Source organism: Oryctolagus cuniculus, chromosome 2 (assembly GCF_051225735.1).
Source record: "Oryctolagus cuniculus isolate XC-2025 breed Fujian yellow rabbit chromosome 2, ASM5122573v1, whole genome shotgun sequence".
Lineage (NCBI taxonomy): Eukaryota > Metazoa > Chordata > Mammalia > Lagomorpha > Leporidae > Oryctolagus > Oryctolagus cuniculus.
Genome location: NC_142868.1, coordinates 164804222 through 164821637, shown reverse-complemented (window position 1 = coordinate 164821637; position 17416 = coordinate 164804222). Strand labels below are relative to the sequence as shown.

Below are 17416 nucleotides of genomic sequence, written 5' to 3'. Positions count from 1 at the left end.
GAGCCCCCAGACAGGATCGTCTCTCCACACCAAGGGCAGTTAAGTCTGGCACTGCATTGAGTTCTGGCTCCTCTGGCTGATTCACAGGATACCCTGTGAGCAAGACGGTCTTTCCCGTGGAAGCTGTTGTGAGCAGGTGCGGGGGGGTGCACTTGCAGGGCCCAATTTGGACCCAGGGTCTCTCCGCTCTGCCCAGCTCCCCTTCTCTCCCCGCCCCCTCAACCCATCCTGGAACAGGCCCCTCGGTGCCCCCTGGGCTAGGGTGGCTTGCTCCACACAGCGCCTCCCTGGCTACACTCCTGCCTCCCCTTCCCACCGGGCCCCTGTCCTCCCCGACAGCCGCCATGGGCCCAGGCTCTCTCCATCCTCCCTATTTCCGAGGGAGAGGAGGTAAGGACCCAGCCCCGCATTCTGTTCCCACAGGTCCCCAGCCAGGTGAACGTGGCTTTCCCCAGCCTGAAGCCATGGTGCTCTGGTGGGCTCAGGGGCAGAGCAGCTGGAGCTGGCACCGGTCCTGCAGGCATCACTCCCGCCAGGTACCGGTCCCTGTGCTCTGCCCCTTCAAAGCCCCTGTGCCCCGGGGGAATTTCACCCCCTCAGTGCTCAGGCAAAGCTCTGAGGAGGGGCTGGGGTGTGCTGCCCCCACCCAGTCCTGGGGAAGGGCCCCCAAGCCGAGGCGCTCTGGGTCCTCAGAATCTGCGCCAGGAGGCGTGGGAAAGTCTCCCAGAGCGTGCTCCTTCTTCTCTGGCTAAACCTCGTTAAGTGGAAACCTTAGCTTCCTGGGGACCTGCCCACGCTGCCAGGCTCTTCCTGGGAAAGACAGTAAAAATGTTCTTGCTTCCCACCACGAAACCTGCCCTGCCGCGGCCCATTCACTCTGGACTCATTTCTGCGATGGATTCAATGTCTTCAGCTTCCATTTCCCAGTGCAACTATGAACTAAACTCATCACCCACACACCGGTGTACTGGCTCCCACAGGGGGGTCTGTACCCTCACCTAGCGACTCTTCCTTATTCCCTAACAGCCCAGCAAGAGGAGCGAAGTCAGCCGAGAGGGTCAGGGACGTGCAGGGAGGGGCTGTGGGCCAGAGAGGCTGGGCCAGAAGGGTCATGGGAGGGAGCAAGGCCACCTCGTGGACAGAGCTTGGCACCTGCAAGATGAATGACAGCTCACAGACTGGGGAGGCAGACTGGTGACACCTGGGCAGTCAGGTGGGGGCCCCAATGGCCAGGCAAGGCTCATCTTAGATCCCAGGGAGCTCCCAGCAGCCCAGTGCCCCAGGACCCAGGAGGGCTGGCACCTCGACTTGGTAGGTATTTTCTACAGGCCTCGTGTTTATTAGTACATTCAATCTTCCCCACATTTCTATAATATCTACTATCATGATCCCCATCTTATAGATGAAGTAGCTGAGGCCCAGAGAGAATAGGTAGCTTGCTTAGAATCATATTATTGCTGTGTGGGAAGGTTGGGATTTGAACCCAGGCAATCTGGCTCCAGACTCCATGCACTAAACCACCACACCACAACCTGCATTGCAACTGAGCACACAGAGGAGGAGAAAAAGGAGGAGTCCTGGACCCAGGCATCACATGTTCAGGTTATGGGGCTGTGCAACCCCAAAACTTAGTAGCTGAGCACGTCACCAGTCATTGATTCAGCTTATGTTGCTACATGAGCATCTTGGGAAAGGCTGGTTTCTGCACTGCAGGGGGAAGCTGGGGCAGCTCATCTGGGGAGGCACGATTCTGTGCGTGGTGAGCGAGCGAGAGCTGGCTGCGGGCTGGGAGCTCCGCCAGGCCTGCAAGCCAGGGCCTCTGTCCCTTCCACATGGCCTCTCTGCAGGCTGCTCCGACTTCCTCTCGGCATGGTGGCTGGCTTCCAAGAGTGAGAGTCCTAAGCGACAGGAAGTCGAAGCTGACATTGCCTTAAAGCCTAGGCTCAGAAACCGGCAACAACATCGCTTCTGCCATTTTCTGTTAGTTGAGGTTTTAGGTGTCCACATGGCCCAGACTTCACAGGAGCAGACAGAAACCTCACCTCTTGATGGAGAGAGGCTTACACATTTGGGGATCAGGTTTTAGAACTGCCACAGTGGGCCTGGGCTGCAGGGCAGGACTGGTTCCCAGGGATGAGGGAGACACGGCCGACTACCGGGTCTCGCTGGAAGGTAGGTTGACTGCAGCCCACTGGCCACATCCCCGGCGTGGACCAGGTCCTGTCTTCGCAGGCACTATCTCAATTGACCTCTGCCACAGCGCCTGGCGCTATTCTGAGCCTCAGAGAGGACAGACGACTCCTCCAGGCCCCACTGCTGCTAAGAGGCAGAGTGGCAGAACTTGGTTGATTCCAGAGCTGGCCTTTAACAGCTCTGCAGGGCTGTCCCTGGGGCGGGGTTGGGGGTGGAGCAGAGCTGGCCCCAGAGGTTTGATGGGGCTTGCTGGGAAGGGGCGGGGGGCGAGGAGTCCAGCACAGAGAGACTCCTCACCTGCTCACCTCCTCCAGGGGCCCTCCCGGATCAGGAAGGGCCGAGGAAACCCTGTGCAAGGAGCCCTTCCTCTGTCCCCTCCTCCCGGGCTGGGGCATGCACAGAGCTTCTTCCACAACCCTCCTCCTCCTGAGCAGTTCCCCAAGTGCTCTCTGCCCTTCTTAAAACCTTCTCCCAAAAGGGAGTGTCAGCGTGATACAGCAATTGGCAGAGAGTCTTGGGGCCTTCTGTATGAAGGGGTGGACCAGGAGCCATCCTAGTGGGGGTGGGCGGGAGGACGCAGAAGGGAGCAGTCACTTGTTGACAGTCTTGATTAGGTTCCTATGCTTTTCTTACAGGATTTCAGTCTCATTTTGTTTATTTGCATTTGTTGATTTTAAAAGTCGATCTATTTGCTTTTTTACTTGTTTGGGTTTTGAAAAAACATTTTAAAGACTTATTTATTTATTTGAAAGTTAGAGTTCTATATATAGAGAGAGACAAACACAGAGGCAGATCATCCATCCACCGGTTTAATCCCTAAATGGCCACAAGGGCAGGAGCTGGGCCAGTCTGAAGGAAGGAGCTGGAAGCTTCTTCTGGGTCTCCCATGTGGGTGCAGGGGCCCCAGCACTCAGGGCATCTTCTACTGCTTTCCCAGGTGCATTAGCAGGGAGCTGGATCGGAAGTGGAGCAGGTGGGTCTTGAACCAGCACCCAGATGGGATGCCAGTGCCACAAGTGGTGGTTTTACCTGCTGTGTTGCAGCACTGCCCCTGAAATACCCTTCCCCAAGGCCTTCTTCTAGCTCCATTTGTCCACAATTCCTCAGAAACTGTGAGTAATTAACATAATGAGGCATTCACTGTTTTCTATAGCATTTGTACCTTAGACTACGCCGAGACTGAGAGAAAAAATTTCCAAGATGGCCTGGAGTGTTTCCATACCCCTCCCACAGCCTCCCCTATTATTATCTTACAGTGGTACGGGGCATTCGCCACAACAAATAAACCAATATTCATTCATTGTCATCAGCCTTGCAATATCATTAGCATTATTAATATAGCTCAGTCTGGGTCTCCACGTGGGTGGCAGGGACCCAACTCTCTGAGCCATCACCTGCTGTCTCCTGGGACGCTTAGTAACAGGAAGCTGGAATGGAGAGCAGAGACAGGAGCGGAACCCAGGCACTCCAAGACGGGATGTGGGCATCCCTGGTGGCCTGGTAACCACTGTGCCAAACGGCCACTCTGACCTTGACTGGGTGGAGGAGCACCTGTGTTTTTCTCAAGGTTAGACTGGGCTTACGTATGGGGTTGGGGAAGCAAGACCACGCCGGCAAGCCACGTCGCATCAGCGGGATGGTCCCTCTTGAGGCCTGGCTGAGGCGGTGTTTGCCAGGTTTCTCCGCAGACAAGTTCCTCCCTCCCCTCTGCATGCCTCTCACTGTGTGGAAGTTATTAGGCACCGCCCACTTTCAGGAGGCGGGAGCTCCGCTCCTCCTTGCATGTAAGTCATCTGGATTCTTCAACACAGCAGCTTTGTATCTTCTCCCCCATTTGTTTATTTAGTTAATCATTTATTTAGGGGCTCACAGAATTTATTTTATACTTTGGGTAGTAATCCAAACTACTACATTTATTTTAATCATTTTTTTTTAATTTGCAAGGGAAAGAGGGAGACAGAGAGAGAGAGAGAGAGAGACAGAGAGAGAGAGGTGGAGAAACAGAGAAACGGAACTGCCACCCACTGGTTCACCCCCCAAATGACCACAACAGCTAAGCTTGGCTGAGGCCAAAACTGGGAGCTGGGAACCCAATTTAGGTCTCTCATGAGGGTGATAGGAACCCAGTCACTTGAGGCAAGATCACCGTCTCCCAGGATCTGCAGTAGCAGGAAGCTGGAGTCGCGAACCAGGGCCGGGTATCAAACCCGGCACGCCAACGTGAGACCCAGGTGCCTTAACCTGTGTCACCTCTTGACCAAATGCTGCCCTTGTGTTTCTTTACGTGCTGTGGCCACCGGAGCTCTTTCAGTTGGCTCCTGTATCCCTTTGACACACTCCCATCATTTGTATCTCTTCTTTAGACATCTTTACTTTCTAGTCCTATAGGATGTCGCAGGGTCAACTTGTGGATTTCCTGTCCCAGTCCTATAACTAGCCATTTCTCTAAAGAGTCCTGATCCCTTTTATTGGAAAAATGAGATTAGAAAGCAAGACCTGGAGACCCCGTGTACTCATTGCTCCAAGACCCCTCAGCTGCCAGAGCATGGCAACGCAGGCGTGCATTCTGCCCCGTGTGCACAGCTAACTAAATGCACATCTGTCCATGGGTATTTCTATACTGGACCATCTGCATCAACATTAAGATAAAGCCGATTTTACCCAGATGTTACAACTGTAACCCACCACCACAGAAGTCATTGTCACAGGAGTAGCCTGCTCCCCTGGCTTGTCTGCGACCCGTCACACCTGCAGTGAGAAACCTAGCTCTGGCCATCTACCATATACCATCCGTGTACTTAATTGTTCAATTTCAAAATGCATGCAGAGTGGGCTGGGAATTGAGCCATATTCCCTGGGAAATGGCTCCATCACCAGGTTTCTTTAGTCTTGCAGATCCCACTAATTTCCGAAGCAACTTAGCTCAGAAACTCCTCCGCCTCACCAGCTCCAACTTCAGGGAGGCTGTTGCATGGTGTGTGTGACACAGCGAGGCAGCTTTGTCATGTCCCGCCTTCCTTCCTGGGATCCCATTCCAACCCTTGACTCCCCCCCCCCCCCGCTATGTCTGTTCTTTCCTTCCGTGGGTCCTGGCCAGTGCGTGTGTCTACCACAGCAATATCATACAGAATAAATTCACTGTCCCAAGAAAATAATTTCACCCTCTTAAGAAAGCCCTGGGCTTCACCTCAACCCTTCCCCAACCTCAAGGACTCTTCAACTTTAAAGTATACCTAAAGGCTTTTCAAAGTCTGTCATGTGCACATCACATTTAACCTGCAAAGCAGCACTCTTCTGTGTTGAGAAGAGCAGAAAACATCTTTTCCACTGTCCAGAGGAGGCTGCTCCGAGCATTTTGTTGTTTTAATTTTTATTTATTGATTTGATAGGAAGAGAGAAAGAAAGACAAAGATCCCATCCATTGGTTCATGCTCCAAATGCCCACAGTGGCTGGGGGGAGCTAGACCACAGCAGAAGCCCAGAACTCAATCTGGATCTACCATGAGTGGCAGGAACCCAGGTCATCGAGTCTTCACTAGCAAGAAGCTGGAGTCAGAACCCAGAGGTGGGACTGGCACGCAGGCACTCTGATACGGGACATGGGCATTCCAGCCAGCATCTCTCAGCCCTCAGGCCAAACACCCCGTCCCTGCAGGTGTTAACAGGCTCGCCTTTGGCCGCATGGTTCCTGTGTGCAGACTCCAGGCTGATCCTGCTGCTTTATCCCCTCTGCACTCAGCCCAGGGGTACTTCCCAGACCCCAGAAATGGAAGGAAGAGGGAACGCTGGGCATCAGGCAGAAAAACGGGGCTGGACGTGCAAGTAAGCCATGGGCAGACAGGTGGACATGTGAGCTCTGGTCCTGGTTCTGTGCCTCTTCTCTGGGTGGCCTGGGATAAACCACGGTCCTTGGCTGGGCCTCAGCTCCTCCTATGTTAAATGAGGGACAAGGGGACCCCCAAGACCCTGTCCAAGCCCAGCAGACTATGTCGCCTTGGCATGAGGCCAATTGGGGTCTGCGGGAACCTTTTGGGGGCAGGCCAGGGGGGCATGGATGAAGGCTCAAGTCACCTGCAGAGGAGCAGGCAGGCCATGCTGGAGTCGGGGTAGGTACGTCCAGTGGGGCAGCTCCCCAGCGCCCCCTCCAGGTGGTGAGACCACAAAGTTGTTACAACCCATTCTGTGACTTAATGGCAATGTTTCTCAAACTGTAGTTCAAGATCCAATGGGAACGAAAAGGAACAGACTAGACCACTGCATTCAACACTGCAAGGACACGTATGCACTCACTCTGATCACACATGTGGGTAATAGATCAAAACGTGAAACGCGCTGGTCTAAAGAGACAGGAAGTCACTGGCCAATAGCACACATCTCACGCCCTTGTCCCACCTGTCCTTGCAGAAGCCGTGTGTGTGTGTGTGTGCGCGTGTGCATGTGCGTGTGTGTGTGTGTGTGCGTGTGTTATGATTTTCTCCAGTGAGAGAGGCCCCCCAGTAGCGAGGGGCAGGGTTATGAAGAAAGCCCCCAGGTCCAGCCCAGCCAGGGTTCCAGGTGTTTGGCCTCAACAGCACAGCCCACAGGAAGAAGGCCTGAGGCTGTCTGGCCTGCGAGCCCGGGCCGGCCCTGTGCTGCTAGCTGGGATGAGGGGATTGTTGGATGGAGGGGCAGTTCAGCCAGGGCCGGGCTCCACCAGCCCAGGAAGTGAGGGCGGGGCAGCGGGCTGCTGGAAGAGGCTGAGAACGGGCGCAGGCCTCCTCTGTCCCCACAAACATGACACACACCCTGCACTTAGCCAGCACACTCTGGCTGGGGCTTCCGGCTCCCTCAGGGCCCTCAACCCCCGCCCTGGCCGGGGTCTTCCATGTGCCCACCTGCCCTGCCCCACCCTCTGTGGTCTCTCTTTCGTGATCTCGGCCTGCACAAGCCCACGGGAGGCCACGTCCCTCTCTTAATTTCCTGTTGCCTGAACACGTAATACTGTGTTGCTTTGTGAGCTATAGCTCTCCCATCCTCTTTCCTTAACTACCTCAATGTAAAGAAACCCCTGGTTTTCTACAAAGAGGAAGCACTACTTCTGCCAGGATACAGCCTGCCAGCCCCTCCCCCCACCCCTGCCCCGGCAGGACCCCTCCCACGGGGCTGTGTGGTTTATTCCTCGTGTGTGCATTCAAAAGTCCCTGACAGTGGCGAGGAAAAGACAAGACGACCAAGGAAGAACAGCTCTCCTGGGCCACAGGTCTTCCAGGCACTCTCTCCCTGGCCTCTGTGCCCTGCCCAGCCTGGCCCTCCTCAGGGCACTGCAGCTCTGGTGGGGGGAGGGGCACCATGACGTCATCACCTCGCGTCCCCACCAAAGTGTCACCCACACAGAGAGGCCACTCTGGATCCTCTGCTCACCGCCTGCAACGGCAATCGTGATTTTGTGTCTTTCCTTAGCCCTTCCCACCCTCGGGGTTTGGTTTGCCTTCCCCGCTAGAATGTAGGAGAGGGTCCTCCTTTGGTCCTGGCCTTCTCCTTGCTGCTTGGAACACTTTCTGGCACACAATAAACACTAGTTAGTGTGTGCTGATGAATGAATGAATGAACGAACGACCGAACGAAGGAGTTTCCTGACACTACCCCCCCGCCCCCCCCCCCCTCCGCCACCACCAAGGCCAAAGGACCCATTCACCTGCCCAGCGCCCTCTGTACACATCCTCCCCGGGAGTTCTAGCGCACTTGTTCCCAGACCCAGGCCAGCCCACGAGAGGGCCTGGGGCTGGGCTTGGCCGAGGGCCCCCAGTAGCCCCAGTGAGGGGCAAGTTGAACCCAGGCTGCGAGAACGGGGCCACGGGGACGGAGCAGATAGGCGGAGGGAGCGCGAGGCGGCCAGGGAGCGCCGGGGGAGGCGGCAGGGCTGGCAGCGCAGAGCGCGGCGGCGGCGGGCGGCGGGCGCTGAATCGGCCTCTGTTCGCGCGGCCGCCGCACTGAGGGGCTTTCTTCGCGGCCGTGGGAAAGCGGTGGGCGAGCGCGCCCTGTGGACGCTAATTAGCCGGATTAGGGCGGGAGCGCGCAGCCCGGCGGCCCGGCCGGAACAAAAGGCCCCTCTTTGCCCGCGCGAACGGAGGGGTCGTGAGGTCGCGGGGCAGGGTCCCCAGGAGCAGGGCCAGGGGACGCGGGTCCGGAGAATGGGGGCCTCTGTGCACCTGGCCTGGCCGGCAGGGGAGCTGCGTCCTGGCACTTGGGGCTGAGAGGCAGAGGCAGGGAAGGGGACACCGCAGTGAGGGACAAGCCAGAGTCTGCCGTGGGAGGTGCTCACTGAGCACTCTGGGGGGCGGCAGCTGGGAGGGGTCCTCCTAACCACCTCTTGCCTTGGGTCCCGCAGGTGAGACAGCTTGTCTGTGGTCACACAGGAGGAGGAGGTTTGCCTGCCCTCGAGCCTTGGCTGGGACTCAGCAATTGGGTGAGGAACGAATGAATGAGTGAATCAGTGAATGACAAGGTTGGCAGGGTCTTGACAAGGCAAGAGACACAGAGAGCCCCTGGCCTCACCCCTATGGCGGGTGGCCACCTGGGAAGTTTGGGAAGTGAGGGCGCCCTCCCCAGGGCTGGGGCGCAGGACTCAAGTGTGGCTGTGACTGTGTGTCTCCTGCCCAGAAGCCTGCCTTCCTTGGGGCTCTGGGCTTGCAGCCCCCAGCAATCTCGGAAGCTCAGGGCAGCCTGAGGGGCTGGTGTCAGCCCCCGCGGAGGGAAGAGGAGGACCCAGGGCCTTCTGTGTCACAGGCTCTCCTGGGCTCTCTCTAGCCTGGCCGGACCTGAGTATTTCAAGACAAAGGCGAGATCTGGCCTTCCAAGGAGGATGTTCAGGTGTGAACACTTGGTGTGGGCCACACTCACCCAGGTGTGGACCGGTCCAGCCTGCGGGTCAGCCCTCACTGTCTCCTCCTGGGTACTCAGAGCCTCAGGAAGAAGGAAGTCCTGGTCCCTCTTCTGCGTCCCCCCCACCCCACCCTTCCGCCCCTGCTCCTCCTGGGCCAGTGACAGGAAAGGGTTAGGCCGCTGATGGAGGCTGCCCGGCCTCTGCGCAATATCTGGCCCTGCTGCAGGCTGTCCCCATGAAGGAGGCACTGCCCTGGGATCTGTGGGCTGGACAAGGCTTGGGCAGGAACCCTCCAGACCACTGGGATCCAGGGGAACAAGCAGGTGGCCAGGGCGCTGAGACGGTCACATCAGCTCGGCCAGGGCAGGGTGGCCTCTGAACAATTCTGCGACAGCTGCTCTTACAGGACAAGGAAGGTTCAGCCTCTGCCAGGCTCTTCCTCACACCCCACCCCCACCCCAGGCCCACACCAAGTGCCTAGGGTTGACACTGTCCTATTTCTCAGCTGAAGAACCTGCGCTCGGAGGGCTGGAGCATCTGTCTGAAGGATGTGGAGAGAGCGGGAGCATCTGGGAGCAAGTCTGATATTTGCAAAGCAATGTCCATCTCTACGTGGCTATTTCCATAGGAAATTACCTGGCACCCTGATGCTTGGTGAGTGAGGCACGTTGCCCACAAGGCAGAGAAGCCTGGCAGAGGTCTCTCGTCCATAGACAGCTTGGGACAGACAGGACAGGCGCCCAGGCCCCCGACTTTCCTGGGGGGGCACCATGAGTAGGAAGGAGGTTCTGCTGCCGGGGCTCCATGCTGAGCCCTGGCGGTGTGGCCAGTTCAGCCTGATGCAGTCTCCTTCTTCCCCCTTTGGCTGCCTCCTTTCTGAGACCAAAACTTCAGAGGCAGGCATTTGGTGCAGCCATTAGGATGCTGATTGGGACACCCCATCACATCTCGGTGCCTGGGTTCATGTCCTGCTCTGCTTCTGATCCCAGCTTCCTGCTGATGTGCACCCCAGGGGACAGCAGCTTGCATGGTTGGGCCCCTGCTGTCCACATGGGAGACCTGGATTGAGACCTGGGCTCCTAGCTTCCACCTAGCCCAGCCTTGACTGTTGTGGGCATTTGATCTCTCTCTCCCTCTCTCTTTCTGCCTTTCAAATAAAATGAAAATAAATATTGGTTTTTTTAAAAAAGATTTATTTATGTGAAAGGCAGAGTTAGAGAGAGAGAGAGAGAGAGAGGAGAGACAGATCTTTCATCCACTGGTTCACTCCCCAAATGGCTGCAACGGCCTGAAGCCAGAAGCCAGGAGCTCCTTCCAGGTCTCCCATGCGGGTTCAGGGGCCCAAGCCCTTGGGCATCTTCTACTGCTTTCCCAGGTGCCTTAGCAGGGACCTGGATCAGAAATGAATCAGTCAGGACTTGAACCGGCAGCCAAATGGGATGCTGGTGTTACAGGCAGTGGCTTTACCCACTACGCCACAAGGCTGGCCCCATAAAAATTGTTTTAAAAATGTGGGGGACTGGTGTTGTGGTATAGCAAGTTAAGTCACTGCTTATGATGCCGGCATCCCATATGGGCTAGTTTGAGTCCCTGCTGCTCCAATTCCAATCCAGCTCCCTGTTAATGTGCCTGGGAGATGGCCCAAGTCCTTGGACCCCTGCACCCACATGGCAGGGCCAGATGAAGTTTCTGGCTCCTGGCTTTGGCCTGGCCCAGCCCCATCCATTGTGGCCATTTGGGGAGTGAACCAGCAGATGGAAAACATCTCTTTCTCTGTGTCTCTCCTGTCTCTATAACTCTGCCTTTCAAATAAATAAATAAGCATTTAAAAAAAAAAAAAAAAGTGTGTGTTTACAAAACAAGAAAAGCTTCTATGATGGCAGCAGCTTCCTGCCCCTCCTAAGGGGGCGGGCTTGTTTGGCTAAGCACTCAACGCTCCTGGCCTAAACTGGGATGCGGGCAGGGCTGAGGCCGCAGGCCCGTGGCTAGGAGGCAGAGGTAAGGAGCCAGGGGCAGGCCCTTCTGTCCCCTAGGCCTTGAGGGAGCCGACGTCAGGGCGTCCGAGCCCAGGAGAGGAAGAGACTGGCTGCAGGGCAGGTGCCCTCCTGCTCAGTGTGAACCCAGGAAAGATGCCTGAGAGCCAGACACGCCAGCAGTGCTGACCCCAGACCTCAGCCGCCCTACGGAGCACCCTGGCGTCCTGGGGCTGGCTCATCCTCCTCTCGGCCAGGGCTCCCCCACTCTCCCTGCCTGTAACTGAGCATAACGAAGACGTCCAGTCCTGAAACACTAAGAGCACAGCAAAAGCTCGCTTCCTGCCCCAGCCAGTCCCTTCACCGCCCTGTCAGCCTGGGGGACGGGTTCAGCCGGGGGTGTGGGGGAGAGATTACTCAAAGAAACCCACATTCCGATGAGAAAGCCCTGCAGAAATGTGGGAAACTTCTGGAGCCGCTTCAGCGCCCGATCAAATTTCCAGCTCCGCGTTCCCAGCCAGGCCCAGAACCTGTCAGCCTGAGTCCTCTTCCCCGCCTTGCGCCCCACCAGCTGCAGGCTCAAGTTCCCGGCCCACCAGGGAAGCACAAGGCTGCAGCCCGGCTCTTGGCACCAGAGGGAAGGGAGGAGTTTCATTCCAGGGCTTACTGACAATCACACGGACCCCTGACCCAAACCTCCAGCCTGCTCCCCTCCCCGCTGGCAGTGGGTCACACGTATGCACGAGGGTTCCCCTGGCCTCAAGACTATCACTCTGTAGCCTGGACCCCAAGGCAGGCCCGAGTCTTGGAGTAGGGGGTGCAGAGAGAAACCTTTTGGTGAACTTACCGTCGAGGTTCTGGACACGCACTGAACTGTGGGTCTCTGTGCAAAGGACACTAAGCACTGAGTTCAGGTTCTGATCCCAGCGGCTTGGTGTCCTGCTGGCAGGCCCAGGGAGGATAGTGAACAGCCCCTGTGGCTGGATTCCAGCGAGCTTCTCGCAGCACCCTTTGAGGTGGAGGCCTGGCCTAAGCAGTCCAGGTTCACGGACTTGTGCCTCCTGGCGGGGAGGCTCTAAGGCTGGCAGCCGCATGGAGACGGCCTTGGGCCCAGCCCTTGCAGCTGTGTGCCAGGAACTCGCACGAGGGTGTGGACAGTAGGACTCTCAAATCTGCAGGCCACCAAAGCTGAGTGAGGGGGAAATACACTGCATGATACAGTGGGGACCCAGGAGGTCACAGTCAGGGAGGTGAGGCTGAAGGTGGGGGGGGGGGTCACCAAAAGCACCTGCTGGTGGAGACCAAGAAGGCCCCTGGCCCAGCACATGGGAAAACCAAAGCAAGACAAAAGGGCTCCAAGGAGTTTAGGATTCAGCGTGGTGCAGGCAACAGCGTGAGAACTCTGCACCAGCAGTGGCATGATCCTCGGTGCAGCGGGGGAACGCTTGGTGTGCGTCAGTTCCTGTTCCTCTGGCCACTCACATCAGGAACCTTCCTGGATTATTAACCACTCAGGCTTCCAAACCCCCAGCCGGCTGCTCCTCCACCACGCCCAGTCGCCACCTCTGGGGTGATTTTAAGAACATTTTCAGCTCCTCCCTCCATGCCGGCCCCATCTCTTGGCAAAGGGAGAAGGCCCCTGCCCAGCAAAACTCCCCCCTCTCTGCTAGCAATTGGCGTTTTGCTCTTTTGGGTTAGGACCCTGCCCCTGCTCATCGCCTGGCCAGTGTGGATTTTGGAAGACACAGACAGCTGGCTGATCGCAAAATTACCGTGGGGGCACGGGGTGGGGACACGGGCTGAACTTCTCGGACAAAGAACAAGGCTTAATCATGCTGCCCGAGGGCCATGATCCAGCTCAGCCTGAAGCCATGGAGAGCGGGAGAAATAAACCATTTGTCCTCCCTGGCGTGGGAAGAGCTCGAGCCCGAGCTGAGTGTAAACCCCGGCTGGGGCCCTCGGCAGCCGCGTGACCCTGAACGTGGATTTCAGCGTCTCTGAGGCTCGGCTTCCACCTCTGGGATAATCGTGCACTCTCCACACAGCTGCTGTGAGCAGCAGACAAAATCAGGGCTGTCAGGCTCCCCGGGGGCTTTGTCGGCCCAGAGCCACGCAGTGCTGCTCATTGAATGCATGAGTGCGTGAGCAAATAGTGGACGGCAGGACAGACAGGCGGACAGACAGACTCTGGACGCTGTCCTACTCGCAGATGAACAGCCTCTACCCCTGCGGTGACCATCCTCACCGTCCCCTCATCCCAGTGTCATTCCCTGATATCTCAAAGGTGCCCCCATGTGGGGTCCAAGTGCTGCCTCCTGGACAAAGCCCCTCCCATTTCCCTCTCTCCCTCCCCCTCCCCCAGCACCCTTTTCTCAGCACCCCCCCCTCCAACTGCCAAGGCATTCCTGTGTGGCACTGGTTCCCAGACGCAGAGCAGGGGCATATCTCAGCGCACAACCCTTCAAGGGTTCCCGCAAGCCAGGCCAGCAGTGTGCTAGCAAAGCCAGCTCAGCTTACCTCTCTGGCCAGCTTCCAGGAACACCCCTATCTCCAGGCTGGCCAGGACTTGTGCAGGAAAATCAGCTGCAGGAAGCCCAGATCCTGACCTCTTGGCACCTAGAGTCCAGGAGGAAATACAGGAGACAGATAAGAGGCAGTGCTCGTGTCCTTGAGGAGAGCGGGACAGCAGTCCCGGCTCGCAGGACGAGGGACGCCTTCCCCAAGGGGGTGACACTTGCGTCTTCAAGAATGCGTAAACTTGGACATGCAGGGTTGGAGGAAGAGCCTTCCAAGGAGAGGGGACAGCCTAAGCAGGCGCAGGCAGGGACAGAGGACATGGATGAGGAGGACTGGGCTGGGCTGTGGGAGTCATTGTGCGAGGCTGGGAATGCCAGGCTGAGGCAGCTACGTGACTCCCGGGCTGCAGAGCGAGAGCAGGGGCTGTGGTCTGGGTCTCTGCCTCCTCTCGAGGCTCCGACCACAGCCTCTTTCTGTGTCCTGCTCCCTGCTCTCCCAGCCGGCATCCACAGCACTGGTGCGAGCATCCAGGGAGAGGGCGTTTGCTGGGCCTTCGGGGAGTCACAGCAGCGTGCGGGCCCCTGCTTCGGGGCCATCTGCATTTACAACGCGGCATAGACTGCCTGTAGCTGGGCCCACAGGCATGGGGGGAGCAAGTTGAGGCCATCTGCATGCATGCTGTTGGGGGGTCTGCTGCCGTGTGGGTGTGGGTGAGGGTGAGGGTGAGGGGCTTCTCTGCCCCAGGCACACGCAGCGGCTCCTTGGTTTGTAGGGCACCCCCACATCCCTCTCTCCCCCGTAGCCTTGTCCCACCCCTCCCCTATGCTTTCTTCAGCTAATCCAAGCCACACAGAGCGCAGCCAGCCCGCCAGCGGGTCTTGTTTCACTGGAATGTTGGCATCAAACTGGAGATCGGAAATGAACTCATTATCTGATTATTTGTATTTATGAAAGTATAACTGCTCTGGGAGAGGCCTTGCTTCATCACTCTTCTGAGTGGATGAGTAATTCTCTCCCCTTCACACTCATGCTCAGACACATATGTTCTCGGGCATAACACACACACGCGCGCATACATACACACACACAGAGGCAGCCATGTGTTCCAGCAGACACATGCCTTCAGGTGCATACACACGCCACAGAGACATGTTCTGCTCTAATGAGCTCCTTTGAGGGCAGGGTCTTTTATTCACTGTGGAATCCCCCATGGCACACAATAGGCAATTAGTAAATATTTGCAGAATGAATGCATGCATAGCTAAGTAATAGAACTCACACACACGCACACATGACTCAGACACAAACACAAAACACACGCATGCACGCACACCCAGCCACTCTCCCGGCCTGGAACAAAGTCAGAGAACCCCTAAGTCCACAGCCTAGTATCTTCACACCATGAGCCACACCTGGTATTAGTTGAGAACCCCACCATCCTGAATCTTCCATGGACATGACCATGGCCAGGAGGCCAAAGCTGCACCTCCCCTGACCTGCTGAGGCCTCACCAGATGCTCCCAGGCATCCCAGGCCCTGCCAACTTGAGGCTGAATACACTGGGCTGGCCAAGAAAGCCTGAGGGTGCTACTCAGGGCAGCGTGTTTTCCAGGAATGTTCTCTAGGGGCTGCCTCCACTGACCTGTGGCTGGCTCACCAGCAGGTCCTGGCATGGGGTCTTGGGAAATACCAGCCCCCCTGGGCTGGCACTGTCCCTCTCTTTTTCCCCCTCCCCACCCCTACTGCCCCAGCTCATGGCCATGATTCAGGCTGTCTAAGGCCTCTGTATGTCTCCCTGGTAGGCGACTGGGCCAGAACTTGGTGGCCAAGCACAGAAGCAGAGCTTGAGAACAGGTTACCTGGAGGGTGCCTTCAGGGCAGAGCACCAGCAAGTCCACAACCCGAGTAGCTGCTTGTCCCCCAGGGCCTCCTGCAAAGAGAGGGCAGCTGGCTGGGACTGAGACAGCGCGAGCTGGCAGAGGCTCACCTGCACTGACATACCTGTTGGCCACATACTTGGCCAATGTGACAGTGGACAGGCCACTCATCCGGGAGCCTCAGCTGGCCTGTGCATCTTGGGCAACCCCATCCCTCCTGCCTTGCCACCCTAGGTCCCGTGCTTCCCCGACCTCCCTTCCAGCCCTTGAAGAAGACCCCCTCATTCCCTCTGCAGCACTGCCAGTCTTTTGAAAGGTACAAGCCCACCAGGGTGAGGCATCCAGGTCCCCCCTCCTTGCCATGTGAAACAGCTGTATGACCTTCCCAAGAGGCTGCACCTGGGACGGCACTAACGCCGTCATGTCCCCAAGTCTGGCTGGTGATCAGGATGCACAATGACCTCTTGAAAGTCCAAGTCACCCAGCGATTCCATCCCCAGCTACACTTCCGAGAGAAACAAAAGCACATGCCCAGGAATGCTTTAATCACAGTACTCAACCGGGAGCAGCCCAATAGCTATCCCCAGTAGAATGGCTGCCTGATGGCCATACACCCGCATAACAGAGCACTACACAGTGATCAAACCCGACAGAAGCATCTGCCACACAGCAGCGTGGGTGACTCTCCTGGGCTTTAGGTTGAGTGAAAGAAGCCAGATACAAAGAGACGATACATACAATAGCGCTTGTATGCAGGTCGAGTATGCAGAACGAATCTACAGTGATAGAAGGCAGACAAGCAGCCACCTCCAGGAGTGGTCCTGACTGGGGAGCACCTGTGGAACTGGAAATGATCGTGTCTTTATCTGGTGGTTACGCGGGTGTAGACACAGCGATGGCCATCCCTCCAGTGTGCACTCGATGCGGTGACCTCCACAGTGTGGCCAGCCCTAAAGGAGCCAGCTCATGCACACAGGAGGAGTTCTGGGGGAGAGAGCCCAGGAAAGAAAAACAAAGTCAAGAGTGGAACAGAGAGGGCCCAGAGCATTCTTCCTAGAGAGTCTGAGAGACCCGACCAAGCTGGGGTGGCCCGAAGCACAGGCAAGCCCCTGTCCCTCCAACTGAGCCTGCACAAGCCAGACCAGCTCAGACCACCCTTCCGGGGGGCCCCTGACCAGGGCTGGGCCTTGGGATAGGAACCCAAGGTAGAAGCAGATGTGAGTTATACCCCATCTGCCCATTCCCTCTTCCCCCCGCCACAGCTGAGCAGCAGAGGGCTGATGCCAAGTCCCTCTTTCAGCTCCAGTTAGGAGGGAAACTCAACCAGCTCAAGTGTACTCCCACCAGACTCCTGTACAGTCTCTCATAGGAGAATAATTCCAGAAAACTCCCGGCTGGCTCGCCGCTCTCTGGGTCTCTTTGATGACAGTCTGAGGGTCTGAGAAGGAACATGCACCCAGGGGTGCATCTGCCTGTGCACGCTGTGTCTCCCTAAATCAGGCTCCTCTGATGTGTCTCCACATACCTAGCCTGTCCTCCATCTGCCCCGTCAGCACCCTGGTCCTCTTCCCCGCATACCCCCAGTCTCCCTGCTGCCCCCAGGCCTCCGGCCTTGGCAGTGGGGTCTGATCACTTTGCAGACATCATGTGGAGACACCCAGTGCCCTTCCTTCTTGCACTTGCCTTTTAAGGAAAGCAGAGAAAGAAAACCTCAGTCCTAGGGCACTGCTTTTAAGTGTCACCATAGGCAACACAACATCCTGTCATGCGGGCCTTAAAGACTGCTGGCATCTTTTTTAATGGTTATTTATTTGTTTTTGCTTATTTGAAAGGCAGAGGGACAGGGACGGAAAGATCTTCCATTCGCCGTTCACTCCTCAAATGCCCACAACATCCAGGACCAGGCCAGACCAAAGCCAGGAGCCAGGAACTCCATCCGGGTCCCCCACATGGCTGGCAAGAACCCAAAGACTTGAGCCATCACCTACCTGCTG

The 17416-nt window shown here is 57.0% G+C and overlaps 1 long non-coding RNA gene across 4 annotated transcripts in view; it reads right to left on the bottom strand.

Moving 5' to 3' along the window:
- The window catches only part of LOC108176363 (uncharacterized), a 62361-nt gene that overhangs the window by 25310 nt on the left and 19635 nt on the right, over nt 1-17416 (bottom strand). For 3 of the 4 annotated variants that reach the window (XR_016230425.1, XR_007916606.3, XR_016230424.1), the window contains exons 3-4: nt 15405-15475; nt 13546-13644 (exon numbers count right to left, since the gene is read on the bottom strand). This is a non-coding gene — a long non-coding RNA (uncharacterized LOC108176363). Of the gene's footprint in view, nt 1-13545; nt 13645-15404; nt 15476-16160; nt 16292-17416 lie in introns of those variants that run through there. The other variant, XR_007916601.3, reaches the window with a different exon arrangement.